We start from the raw sequence: 13,785 nt of genomic DNA on the forward strand, positions 1-13,785 counted from the left end.
ATTAAAACAATTTTTCGAAATATAAATAATATTTTAATCTGTTCTGGATATCTGATAGTAGAATAGAAGTAAAATTCCGCCCACAATATATCAAATGCAAATTCAATTAATTTAAATAAATCGATCAACTAAAAAATTAATCTTTCTTTCTATCAAATCACGAAGTAAACTTAAATAAAGATATGGTTAAGTTCTAAAAAGAAACTGCGATGGCCGGGAATCGAACCCGGGTCAACTGCTTGGAAGGCAGCTATGCTAACCACTATACCACCATCGCACGTTTTAGACTTTCTTTCTTTCAGCCTAAATCTTTAAGCAGATTTTAGTTCATTGACCGAATGAAACTGGTTTTTGACATATACTAACATCATACAGAAACGAAAAATGTAGAATTATCTGTATAACCAGCAAAGTAAGATTTTAATATATTATTAATCTATAGATTACAGTAATGGTGTGAAAGGAAACTCCATGGTAGATGATTCCATGAAATTATAATTTTTAAATATTTGGGAAATTCCTTTTCTGGTTTATACAGCTGTTCTACTTTTCCTGTCTATAGATAGCAGATCGGAACTTGTCTTCCAGAACATTACTTTGCTTCAGTGGTTAATGCTAATTGGGAGTGAGATTCTTTTGTACAGGTTAGTCAACCTTCACTTGCTGAAGCTTAACTGATTGCCTAATACAGCAAATAATAAAAAAAAAAAAACACACACACACACCAAAAAGCTGAAGGAGCCCATCTTGTTCAGCTTTTTGGTGTGTTCCAGGCACACTGAGAAGATGTTCGTTTTTATGGAATATTTTCTCAAAAGAAAGAGAAAGGAATGAGGGAAACAAAGTGGGGCAATAAAGGGCCGCTGTGCCTTTCTCCTTGTCAACACTGAACTTAGTGATGCAGTCGGCTGTTTTTATGGAATTTGGTAATGAGAAACAGTTGCTCCTAGAATTGCATTTCCCTTTAATTGAATAAGTGTTTTTTGTAATTATTTCACTCCAATAATTCGTAAAAAAGGTGGTATCGCAGTTAAGAGAGCGAGGCAGTTGGCTAGAAGTGGCCAGATTTCTATTCGGACACATGATCACCTTTTATCCCTCTGCAGTAATAAGAAGACTATTATCCCTCTATATAAGGCATGGGTAGGCCGCATATTGATTACTGTATACAGGTCTGGAAGCCCCACTTTGGGAAGGATGTAGACTGCTGGAACGGGTGCTGAGAAGGGCAACGAGATTGGTGAAGGGAACAAAAGGGTGCTCTTACCTAAAAAAAGGCTTCAGTTCCGCAAATTGCAGCGTCACGAGATCAGAGACCTGCGTGGAGATCTGATTGAGGTGATTAACGCCTTAATGGATTGAGTAAGCAGAATGTTAATGGCATTCTTCCATTTGCTGAGACTTCACACATGAGGGGACATAAATTCAAGTCGATGAAGGATGGTTGCAGAATAGATGTGCAGAAGTTTTGCTTCAACCAGTGGGTGGTTGATTGTTAGACCATGGGTTTAATAATTCAAGGAAGAACTAGACAAATTCTTGGAGGGTGAGGATGGGTGAACTGTTTTTTTTTTTTTTTTTCTTTTTTTTTTGGCGCTGATGCAATATAAGCTTGCTTTCTTGCATCATTTTCCATTAGTACTACTAGTACAACTACTACTATGATTTAACATATAATCGGAAATCGAATCCAGGCCTTTTTCGCATGACATGGAGAAAACTGGTTATTGGCACAACCGTCATGATATCCTCAAAGTGAGATGAATGAGAAAAACAATTAGAATCTTTATGATCACAATTCTAAACTTCAGGTGAAGAGATTTTCTTTGAAGATGTATACGTACGTTTCATTGCTAATACTGTATATAACAAATTTTAAGTTGACAGTAGATCTAACTTTTCACCTTTATCTGTTTCCTGTCTTCCTCATGGATGAATTAAAAACGATTGTACGTGGTGTGCTTCTTCAATCATGATGATGCTGCTGTTGTAATGAAATAAATATAATGAAATATTTCGTGCTTTATAAGTTATCCCCTTCAAAATAATTTCCTTTGGCTTGCACACAATATTCTATACGTTCCTTTCTTCTTTTTTTTTTTTATTGTCTTCGGTCGAGTGAAAATGGGTTCCTTAAGTACGCTTTTCACTTTATGGCAAAGGCCCGATTCTTTCGATGGAAGATTCCGCCTCCTCTAAGGCCGAAAAAAAAAAGACAGTCTCAATTACATGTGAAGATCATGCTTATCGTAACTTTTGACTCACTGGCCATTGTTCATTATGAATTTGGCCCCCATGAAGATCGTTGGCATCGGTGTATTGATCATCAAGGAGACTACTTCGAAGGCAATCCATCTGATTAGCTAGTAACATTGATCATTTATCAAATATTAGTTCCATTAGCAAACTCTATGATCACACTGTGCAATTTCTAGATGCAAAAGAATAATCAAAAATTTAAATCAATTAAAACAAACTTCCTGCTTTTATGCTGGAAACATGAATATAACAAAGAGACAAGTTCATGGAAACTTCAATAAACAGAAGCGGCCACAAATTATTCAAAAAGTTTATTTTTCCTTTCGAATAAAGATTTACTGTCTAGTATATGAACACACGGAAATAAAATGCCTTTATTCTCAAAGTTTTCTAGTGATTTTCATGAACCCGGGAACATAAATTTATACAAACATTTGTAACTATTGCCCTAACGTCATCTTTGCTTTCTTAAGGCTAAAAAACATTAAATTGATTTTTCGCTTTGAGCAAGTTTGTGACAGTTTTTAATCAGAAATTCTCCACGCGAGTCTCTTTTACCATCTTTCTCCTTTTGCCATCCCCTGTCATCTGCAGATTTTTATTCTTTTCGTGATTCATGCAGACTGAGAATAGAAAACTAATAATATTTCTATCAGAAGCTTATTCGTGACCTTAATATGATGGAGCGACGAGAAAGAAAAAAAAATCACGTTGTGAACCCGACATCGTAGTGAGGTGGTTATCATTTTACATGAAAGAAATGAAAAACAGATTCAGACCGTTTTTGGCTACGAAGATTTTCCTTTCACAGATATCTACCCATTTTGTGTTAGGAAACAGAAGTTAAGAGACTTGTCGGAGAAAATTGATTGTTTTATTCATGATAAATTAAGAATGATTGATAAAATGTACTTTGTACATTCAAAAATTTCAGAAATTGCGGGCTAGTATTTAAATGGTTTGGGCTATGGCAGTAAGGTTTCGTGGGACGTTGACTTTGACCTTGATGCGCACGCGTGGCAAGTGGGAACTGGCTTAACAACCTCACTCGTGTGCCGCAGCTGACTGATTGCGGAATGTTGCAAACAGCATGCTAACATCAAGTTCTTCTTCAAACTTAGAAAAGTGCTGCCGATTTAGGGATGCGTCACGTGCGTGCAAATTTTGTTCAACGCTTGTTGTCAGACTACCAAATGGACTGCAGGGAAGTCATCGCAGGCGATTTGTTCGGAAAACCTGCATAGAATCTGAGCTTCCAAAGAAAAGTGGTCACCGAGGATGAGAGTTGGGTGCTCGCCTACAACCCCGAGACCAAGGTGTAATCATCCGAATGGCACACGAAAATTTCCCTATGGTCCAAGAGTTCTGCACAGCAAAGTCCAACGTCAAAATCATGCTGATTATTTTTTTTTTTTCGACGCTGAGGGCATAGTTCACCACGAATATGTGAGCAGGGGAAGAAGCATTACTGCTGCTTACTACGTTGAGGTTTTGACACCTCTGAGTGACAATGCGACGCGAAGACGACCTCGAAAATTGAAGAATGGCTGGATCCTGCACTACTACAATGCGCCCACGGTGATGATAGTTCAGCATTTCTTGGCTGTGATAAAATCACAGTCACATAGCAGCCTCCCTACTCCCCCGACCTTGCACCGTCTGACTTCAAGCTGTTCCCTAAACTGAAAATGGGGTAGTAGAGGAAGTCACATAACTACCAGTTATCTCCTACATTTTTACTGAATTTCGAATATGGCATCGTGACATACCCAAAAAAAAAAAAAAAAAAAGAATTCCGGCTTTCTCACGATGAGTTTCCAAATATAAGTGTTCAGAGAAAATCGGCGAACTCTTAAAAGCATCTTCTGTTCTTTGTTCGCGTAAAAAGGAAACTCTGAAATTAATCTGTGCCATCACAGTTAATGTAACTGAAAGACAACTATTCAGGAAACGAGGATTTCAATCACCCCTCTAATATCTAACAAAAAGAGGGATGCGAAAAAACCTGATCAGAACGGTTGACTAAGAAACATAAGGAGATAAAAGGCTTTCTATTGGGAAAATGTACTTTGTTTTACCCTCTCCGATTACGTCCATAGAAATATGCTGCGAAAGAGAGAGAGAGAGAGAGAGAGAGAGAGAGAGAGAGAGAGAGAGAGAATTGGGAAACTCTTACGAAACAATTTTTTTCTTGCAGCGTAATAGAAATCCAAATGCAGCAGGTAGTTCCGTCTAAATGTTCTTGCAAGGTGATTCATCACCATAATTGGATGTGGCGGAGTCGGTTGTGTAAAGATGAGCCTTCCTCTGGCGAAATCCATTAATTTTCTTGCCGCCATCTTCGCCTGGAGAACCACATGTGCGATCATTTTCTCGCGTGTTGCGAATAAGAAGTAACTGTTATGCCCAGCTGCCGCTGGGAGGTCACACAGCGGCCAATGCTGTTACATTAATCAAGATCATTTCCTGCAGATGAGATCGAATATCGTCGAAAATTTACTTATTCATCCACGATGGCCTTTGATTCCTAATACATCAATAGATCTGACTTCATGGAGGATTACTTGGTTGAAGTCACAAACGAAGGAAACAAATGTTGTTTCTACAAGGAAATCTCATTATCGGATCTTGTTTGAAGTCAGAGGTTTATCTATTGAACTTCTTTTATGATTTATACTGCACGTTCAACGTCTTGAGAGCTAGCTCTCAGATAAAGGTAACTCCATGTGAGTGAAGAAGACATCGATGTTTTAGCCTTAAGTGGGTCTAAATTCGAATCTTCTTTGTATTAATTATTTGTAATTTGCATTAAATTGGCTTGCTAAGCAATATTTGCCCTTCTCCAGTCAGGCATGTAGTTGCCGTGATATGTCTTTTTATGCTTGATTAATGGTCCTTTGCCCCGCTTATTGACATCAAAAACTTCATGGGTATCGAATACTGGATATTAAGGAGTTGAACTGTGTTATTGGTCATCCTTTAACAATTCCACCCTTTAGTATCAGTTGCTCATGGCAGGAATTTTACGTGTCCTCTCTGAACTCGTTGTTTACTCATCGATACGTTCCTTCTGGAGCCATTTTAGTTCCTCAAAGAAGTTCATTAAAAAATTGGCAATGCTTTGAAGGCTTTTATCTGCTAACACCCTACAAAGGTAGAACGCCCTGATGATTGACTTCCATGAATTCAATCCATTCCTTGATTTATGAAGCTTGCAGAATATAGAGGTGTAGCAGTTTCCCTTCAATATGGGTTCCAACAATATCTCTGGTCAGCACCACTTCACCAATCTTCTCAGGAGGATTTTATTATCTGATCTGTACGGGAATAGTTTAATAGTTCAAATCCACGTTATGATTGAGATCGTAACCTTTTCCAGGTTAGAGCTCCATCGTGCTCCACTACATGCTTTATACTTTGGATCAGGTTCACAAAACTGTAGTTTCATTAGCAGTCACCAAACGGAATAAAAATCTATAGGATTAGCAAAGAAATACTTTTAAATTCTCTTTTTTCATGACCGCACCCTCTGATATTTGTCATGAATGGATTTCTTTAGCATTTCTATCTTATTTGGTCAAATGTTTGATTACCAAACAGTACTTCTTTTTGCTGGATATTCCTTCTTCAACCAGTCAACATAAAAAATTTAATTTTATGTTATCTTATAAGATTGGGCTATTCTATTAAGTTGTTAATACATTTTATAATTTCTCTCTTCTGCAATAAACTAGAGAAGTCAAAGTCCAAATTTAAATATTTTATTTTTGCTTTAAATATTTTAATTAAGCTATTGATTAATGAATTAATAATCGTATATCCTTGATTGCAGTAATATATTTTGTGTTAATTGGTCAATCATATGGAATCGTATACGAGGTTTGAAACACATCATCTTCATCTTCATCTTTATTTCAGTTCTATGGTGGCCCCAAGACTCTCGTCCAAATCCACCTAGTATTAGTATTTCTTCCGAAAATAAATTGATATTAATAATAATAATAATAATAATAATTATTATTATTATTATTATTATTATTATTATTGTCAAACATGTACTCTATGAATATTAAAGGTGGCCTGAACATTATATTCAGGCCACCTCACCACCAGGAAACAGTCGGGTTAGAAACACAGACCTGGTTTTAAAAAAAATAGTAGAAATTGCAGACCCGGTTCTAAAACAGAACACAATTTCACATTGGTAAATAAATCACTTTTGAAAGATATCCAAGTTTATGGTAGGAGTCTGGAATCACCAATTCCGATATGAGTTAGTTGCAGCAAAAGTCTAACATAAAAGTGTATCAGGAATGTTCAGTTCGTATCAACTGTTCCTTGACACATAAATTGTTAAATTCGCCTTCTTGGAACTTGGAAATAATACATCCTCTTTGAAAGGATACGTTGGTGGTGAAGAAGATACTACTTAAATCTTATACATTACTAATATAAGATTGAAACGGGACATACGTCTGTGAATAACTGTTGAGGAGTTACAGGAAAGTAAGATATCAGAATGATTTCTTAGTCCACAAGCGAGTATCATAATGGACAAATTATCCACTGTGAGCTTCTCCCTCGTTTCTTTCGACAGAAGCTGAAAGATGCTGGATGAGATAACTGAATAAAAGATATTCCATGGCCAGAATTGCTTGAACAGAGTACGGAGGACAAATAACATAAATGTTTACTTTTATAGCAGGGATTTTTTTCTTATGTTCTATGAGCTCTCCAGTTGAAATCATATTCTCAATTCCATCACAAAATTGGCAATAATATCTCGCAAACGTGAGGCCATATGGCGAAATCACTGAAGTTCATTCAGTTCATTTTTGTCGATGTTTGTGTAGATACAGAATCAAATATGTGGGAGTTTAAACTGAACTGGCAGATTTAGAAGTGCGTCAGGAATGTGAAAAAAAACAGATAAATGGGTGTTTATATATTTTCTGAGATTCTCGCTCTTTCATTCTTTGTACTGTTTTTCGATAGTGAACTATTTGTTCTCTAATGAAAGAGAAAGTAATCGCGATACACCATAAACGAAATACTTTTTTTCAATTGGCAATTTAGACAGCAATTTAGCTCGATCTCATCCAAAAAAGGTAACTCGCACTCAAATGTAGTGGCAAACGCTAAAATTAAATAAAACAACAATATATTTCACTGGAGCCGTGTGTTTTATTTAGAGTACTGCAATACCAGGGCAACACGTGGTAACGGTCCTCCAAAATATGAGTTCAGTGTTTTCTCAGACTTCTTGCGAATAGCAGAAATTTCTTAAATTTGATCTAATCACTGCCAATATTTCAATAGCAGTACAACAACGCTTTTTGCCGATTTCTGTGTAACGCTTCAATTGTAACGTTTCTGTGTAACGTTTCAATCGAAGAGCATATGAGATATGCTCTTCGATATTCTGTCCTAACAGCCTCATTTTTCCTGATTAAGCCTGATGACAGGTTCAATAACGAATCCAGAAACTTTGTCACATATTTATTATTTCTATTGTGTAGGGATTATTGCGCAATTGCATATTGCGCAATTGCGTCCATAAAAAGTGATTAATGGAACTCTTTCCAAGAAAAATAAAAGAAGAAAGATTTCTTATTGGTATTCCCTTGAATTCAAAGAGAAGTTAATAATAGTATCAGTCAGATCTAAGCTTACTGTATAATTAATGTAAATTATCTCATCGGTCAAGAAACTTGAAAGGATTTCCATTTACTTGATCGATATGCGTTATTCTGTGTCTTCTATAATGTGGCGAAACGCTCTCGCCTATGTAGTAATTAACGGCCAGGCACTTATTTTATAATGATATCTTCCATTCGATATTTCTCAAGTAAAGTCCCTTTATCTTTCATTTATTTAATCAAGAGGGAACAGAATGGCACACATGCAGAAGTTATGATCGATGCTCTAATTAATACTGCACTCATTCATCTTCAGGTGTCACAGGAGTCACAAATTCACAAGAAATTCACCATTGGAAGTGCCAAAGCCTTCTATTTGAGCACTTCGAGAAGAACCTCATCACTTAGATGAATGCATGAAGCATCAGAGCGACTTAGGCAATGAGGGGTCAGTATATTACGTCTGTAATTTCGCGTGTTCTTCGTTTTGTTTTGAAACGGAAAAAAGTGAAACAGTTGCAATCGGAATGCAGTGGGGCAACTTATATGGAAACCCCTCTGCCCTGCTGACATCATGCCCTCTTATTGTGGTATGGCATGGGATATACTGAAACCGGCTACAGCTCAGGTCCGGCCGATGTGGGAATACACATAGAGAAAAAACTATCCTCAATGCGATCTCACCCACTCCCCGAAATAGGGAATTCTGGCCCTATGTTTTTAATCTCCCTAAAGTCCACGAGGTCCACCAGGTTCCACAAGATCAGTTCCACACAGTCTGCCAGAAGCTGTGCCACCATGCAAAGGTGTATCGAGTTACGAGGGATGTACTTTAAAGATTAAATTTGAAACTTAAATCGAAGATTAAATTCACCATGAATACCCTCCAACAAAAATCTGTCTAAATCATCTTTGAATTTATTCAAACCATACATTTACACAACAACAGATTGAAGCCTGTTCCAACAAACAACCACTCGCTGGCTAAAGTCAGACTGCCACACATCCATCCTGCAACCATCCTTCCTCACCTTCAATTAATGCTCCGTCATGTGTATAGTCTCAGAAAGAGGAAGAATGGTTCATATTCAGCTTACTCAATCCACTCAAGGCCTTAAACACCTCAGTTAGATCTCACTGCAGGTGCCAGACAAAAGAGTACCCTTTTGCTCTCTTCACCAATCTGGTTTCCGTACCAGCAGATCTAAGTCCTTCCTAAAATGAGGCCTCCAAGACCTGGATGTAGTACTCAACATGCGGACTGACCATTTCTTTTATACATTGTATAGTGTCGCTTGTCAAGCGGAACCGGGATCACCCACAACTCCGTCCCATTTCCATGTACAATGGGATAATCACCTCCTTATCCCTGCTAGCAACATTTCTGTATATCATTGGCAAAACCCCATGAGCTGTCCTGACAGCACTGCTCAGAGAATTTTATATCTGACTGCACAATTACCCCCAAGTCTTTTTCATTTTCCACGACCTTGAGAGTAGTACCACACAGTTGATAATTACTCAGGATTACTGGAAACTGACATTTCTCAGCTTACACATCAACTGACATTTCTCAGCCCATCGATCTAATTTTTCTAGATCTTGTTGCAGTAGCATATCGTCATTACTGTCGTTTACCATCCTGCCATCCTCTTTATTAACTGCAAACTTCCTAGGAACCATGGCCATTTTGGGTCTTGAGGTCTTGGTTACTAGGAACCATGGCCACAGATGTTTGAATAATTCGATCTGTTTGATCCTCCGCTTCTCTGTACTTTCCTTCCCATACTATTCCAATTGTATCCACTTTTTCTTTCATTCACTAAATTTAAGCTATGCTGGGGTTTTACTCTAATTTGGATCAGCAAGATGATTGTAGATCCTGGCCGCCTCCAAGTGGCGGGGGTGGTTGTTGGATGTGGTGATCAGGTGTTGTCTCGTCCCACTTGCTAAGAGCCAGGTACTGGCCGAAAACGTAACAACAGAACACATCATAACATTTACATACCCAACACACTACATACAAATGGCCGGTTTTAGTGTGAGCTTCAACACAAAAGTACAACAGCGGCTGAAGGGGAAAACCCTGAGGGTTCCCAATAACAACACATGAATATCCCTATCTCGCTATACATTAAAAAAATTTCCTCCTAGTGATATTTATTCGATTCAATGGCAGAAGTGGGCGGGACAATTACATCACTACAAATGCTCAGGTAAATAATTACATAGGTTATTTCCTGATTAGATTTCGTTCAGTGCGTTATAATGTTAGTATATTAATATAATGTCATTATTATACAAATATTAACATTATACAATACAAATATCTACAAAAAAACTAAAATATTTACAAAATACTAAACTATTTACAATCATACCCCTACTATATCCGGACGATAGGTCCCTTAATCAGCTGATATTAATATACAAAAAACGTTACAATGGAACATCAAATGATGCCGGGATTGGTCATGTGTTAGAGTCTAACACATGACCACGTGCTTCACTGTCTAACAGTTAGACAGTGAAGTACGTGCCTGAGATTGGTGAACGTTAAATAGCAGAATCGGACACTTGCTATTGACAATGTAGAGCGTGTATGTGGGACGCATGCCAACGTTCGCGCATTGCAAGAAAACTGCCTTCATGACGTGCACCAACCTCATTCACATGCTTCACTGTCTAATACATGACCACGCCCAGCATCGTTTGATGTTCCATTGTAACGTTTTTTGTATATTAATATCAGCTAATGGAGGAAGCCATCGTCCTGATATAGTTTGTATATTTGTCGTATTTTGTAAAAAAATTAAATATTTGTATAGTTTGTAAATATTTTAGTCCTGGTCTTTTGGATGCAACAATATTCTTCATGCATTACGGAACCCGAAGCAAAAGGCCTTTTCCTTAGTGACTATGTAAACGCAGGCAAATAATTACACAATGATATTTATTCGAATTTTGAAAAACGTCACTACAGATGCACAGGTAAATAATTACATAGGTAATTTCCTGATTAGATATCGATCAGTGCGTTTCGACAGGTGTGTCTTTTACGTGAAAAATATTTGACTTACTCCGTCATATCTCTATATTTTATGTAGGAAGGTGTGCGCGGGGGTTGACGAGCAAAGCAATCAGGATACGGTGGCCCCTGGTTATAAATAAAATTATTAATATAACAGAAGAATATTTGTACTAAGTTGTAATCGCCATTTTCGCACAGACAGGTTGAAAGGCCTGAATTTTTTAATCCCGTAACAGACGCAAGGAATTCTGTCTTTTTTCACAACGTGTGTTTAGTTGATCTCTGATTTTTGGACATTTTTTATAATCCCAAGCAAGAAAAGATAATAAGCCTTAAATATTCTAACAACATGGATGAGTGGAGGATTGATAATCCGAATAATATTCCATTTGCATTTTTGAAGAGCGTGAAATATTTACAGAAACTGCTTAAAACTGACCGGGCCTTAAGAAACCGAGTGAGTCACTAATATAGGGATCAGTGCTAACAGAACAAGTGATGAAATTACAATTTTGAACCCTAAGATTAACAGTTCTGATTCTGTGAACCCTAAAGTTCACAATGACTGAAACGAGACAACTTTGCTCCCAGAAGGGCCTTCCATGGCGGAAAGGTTTCAGTGGAGACGTCAGACGAAACCCGTTTCAAAAGGTCCACACACGACCTTTTCAACTAAATTGTGATCCAAGAAAGCAACGGGAAACTACTTGGATTATCTTTCCCTTGAAAACTTCAATGTTAGCAAGCAAAATAAACCACGGCCCCGAGTCTCGGCGTCCCTTGAATGGGGCAGGGGTGCTAAGAATCTCCGAGCTTGCGTCGAAGAATTTTCTGAAACTAGCTACATGGAACGTTAGAAGCCTACTACAACCAGGAAAACTAGCCAATGCTTTACAAGAAATGGAACGCATTAACATCAACATACTTGGGCTAAGTGAAACCAAATGGCCTGGAACAAAGAAGTTTATATCAAACGACCACCACGTCTTCTGTTCCGGAGGAGAAGAGAACACTAAGCAGACGTACGGCGTCGCTTTCGTTGTCCACAAACAACTGGCCAACAAAGTCACCAGTTTCACCCCAATATCGGAACGAATCGCACTACTACAGCTAGCAGGCAACAAGATCAACCTGAATGTGCTCCAGGTCTACGCACCAACAGCGGACAAAGACGATCAAGAAATTGAATTGTTCTACGACAAGCTAAGCAACACTTTAAAGTTGCTGAAGAAGCACGACATGACGGTCATCCTCGGTGACTTTAATGCCAAAATCGGTCAAGGAAAGCTACAAAACATAGTCGGAGAACATGGCTTGGGGACACGGAATGAACGAGGAGACAGACTCGTCCAGTTCTGCCAAGAAGAAAAATTTAGCATTGCCAACACTTGGTTCAAACTACCACCTCGACGACTATACACCTGGACCTCACCACAAGACTCTGACAACAATATCGTCAGGAATCAAATTGACTACATCTTAATCAACATCAGATATAAGTCAAGTGTCCTCAATGCAAAAACTTACCCCGGAGCTGACATATCATCAGACCATAACCCAGTAACAGCAACACTACGTCTCAAATTACGAGCAGTCAAACGCACAAGCACAACAAAAAGAATCGACCTGGAGAAACTGAAGAACACCGCCAACAGACGACAAGTACAGCTTCATCTCAACACTACAATCCGATCGATCGAAGCAGTAACAACAGACGTGCAAGCATTCGGGCGTTCACTCAAACAGTGCATCAATGAAACAGCAGAAACCCTGCTAGGACATCAGGCGTCGAAAAAGAAACAACGGTGGATGACCCAGCACATACTAGACCTAATGGATGAACGGAGAATATTCAAAAACAACAACAACCGGGAAAAATACAAAGAAATACAACAAAAGATCAAACAGGAAATCCGGAAGGCGAAGGAAAAATGGATGGAAGATCAGTGTGCAGAAATCGAAGACCTAATCAAGAAAAATGACAACTATAACCTGCACAAGAAGCTTAAAGAAGCTGGAAACATCTACAAACCGGCTCCTATCCCAAGTTTATATACGGACAACAATCAACCTATACTAAGCAAACAAGCCAAACTCGACACCTGGAAGAGCTATATATACAATCTGTTCGGCACCAACAGAAAACCGGCAGAAACGCAACAACAAACACAGGAAGACAATCTCCACATATTAACATCTGAAGTGGAACATGCCATCCGAATAACAAAGCCAGGCAAGGCCTGTGGACCGGATCAGATTCATGTGGAACTGCTGAAACAACTAGACTACAGCAACATCCAACAACTAACGAAATGGTTCAATCAAATCTACAGCAACAACGACATTCCATCCGAATGGCTCCAATCCATCTTTGTGGCCCTACCAAAAAAGGCTACCAGCCGGAAATGCGAAGACTTCAGGCTGATCAGTCTAATGAGCCAGGTGCTAAAAGTCTTCCTCAAGGTGATTCAGCAAAGGATAAGATGTAAGTGCGAAAGTGCACTGGGAAACACACAGTTCGGATTCTGCAGGGGACTAGGCACCAGAGAAGCAATTTTCTGTTTACAAATATTGCTACAAAGGTGCTATGAACATCAAAAAGACGTGTATATATGTTTTATTGACTACGAGAAAGCCTTCGATTCAGTAGACCACGACCGCCTAATTGACCGACTGAGAAAACTTGGGCTTGAAAACAATGATATCAACTTTATTACAACTCTCTACTGGAATCAAACAGCCCGGCTTCGCTATGACAACGATCTGACAGACCCAATTCCAATAAAAAAAGGCGTCCGGCAAGGCTGTCCATTATCTCCCATTCTTTTTAACATCTATTCGGAAATGATCTTCGAC

At 38.4% G+C, this 13,785-nt stretch overlaps 1 non-coding gene across 1 annotated transcript; it reads right to left on the bottom strand.

The window, feature by feature from the left end:
- Positions 1-205: 205 nt before the first annotated feature.
- Positions 206-277, bottom strand: TRNAG-UCC (transfer RNA glycine (anticodon UCC)). Its single transcript has one exon. It is a non-coding gene; the product is annotated as a tRNA-Gly (tRNA).
- Positions 278-13,785: the final 13,508 nt, after the last annotated feature.

Source organism: Mastigoproctus giganteus, chromosome 5 (assembly GCF_048544385.1).
Source record: "Mastigoproctus giganteus isolate SK-2022 chromosome 5, ASM4854438v1, whole genome shotgun sequence".
NCBI classification, from domain to species: Eukaryota; Metazoa; Arthropoda; class Arachnida; order Uropygi; family Thelyphonidae; genus Mastigoproctus; species Mastigoproctus giganteus.